Source organism: Neomonachus schauinslandi, chromosome 3, assembly GCF_002201575.2.
Source record: "Neomonachus schauinslandi chromosome 3, ASM220157v2, whole genome shotgun sequence".
Taxonomy (NCBI): Eukaryota; Metazoa; Chordata; class Mammalia; order Carnivora; family Phocidae; genus Neomonachus; species Neomonachus schauinslandi.
This window is the reverse complement of record NC_058405.1, coordinates 90,502,480-90,503,646: the sequence shown is the minus strand read 5'-3', so window position 1 is coordinate 90,503,646 and position 1,167 is coordinate 90,502,480.

Genomic DNA, 1,167 nt, shown 5'->3' with positions numbered 1-1,167 from the left:
AAAAAAAAAAAAAGAGTCATATGCTCTACCGACTGAGCCAGCCAGGCGCCCCTTGGCAGCTTCTTATAAACATGCACTTACCATGTGACCCAGCAGTCCCACTGCTGGATGTTTATTGAGGACAAATGGAAACGTGTTCACACAAAGACTTGTACTTGTTTTCATAAAAGTTTTATCCGTAACACACAAACACTGGAAACAACCCAAACGTCCAGCAACTAGTGAGCAAATTGTAGTAATCCATGTACAATGGATTACTCATTAGCAATTAAAAAGCTTGAACTACTTCTAGACACATCGAAATAGATAAGCCTCAAAAGCATGATACAAATGAAAGAAGCTAGATACAGAGGACTACATATGTATGATTCCATTTATACGAAATTATAAAAAAGGCAAAACAATTGTTTCAGGAAGCCGATTAGTGGATGTTCGGGGCAGGGTCAAGAGATTGACTACAAAGGGCACAAAGGAACTTTTTGGGTGATGATTTTACAGTTGTATACATTTGTCAAAATTCATTGAATTTTTTTAAAAATCAGTAAACTTGGCTGTAAGTAAATTTTATCCAAATAAGTCTACTTCTAAAAATAAAGGCATGTAGGAGTGCCTGGGTGGCTCAGTCGGTTGGGCGTCTGCCTTTGGCTCAGGTCATGATCCTGGGGTCCTGCTTCTCTCTCTGCCGCTCCCCCCTGCTTGTGCTCTCTCTCTCTCTCTGTCAAATCAATAAAATCTTTTAAAAAAGTAAATCAAGGCCTGTAATAATGAAAACAGCCCCCCCCCGCTCAGTCTGCACAATGATGAAAGAATGGTAGCCGGTCACACAATGTGGATACCAAGACAAGATGCGTTAGGAGTCGAGTTCCATTGGGGTGGGGCTGTGTTGGCCATGCTGTGGGAGAGGTGGCCCTGTGCATTATTCTTCCAAGGCCTAAGTTCTCAAACTTTGGTAGGTATCGGGACAGCCTGGGCAATGTGGCAAAAATGCAACCACCACAGGCCCCAGGCCCTACCCTACTGCAGTGAGCGGGGGCCTCTGCATTCTTTATTAGGCTCACTTGTTCCATCAGACTCACCGGCTTGTGCCTCCTCAGAGCTTAGCACACGTTCTTCCCCCTCCCGGAATGCCCAAGTGCCTTTCTGATCCCGGGCATTGGCTTAAGTCCA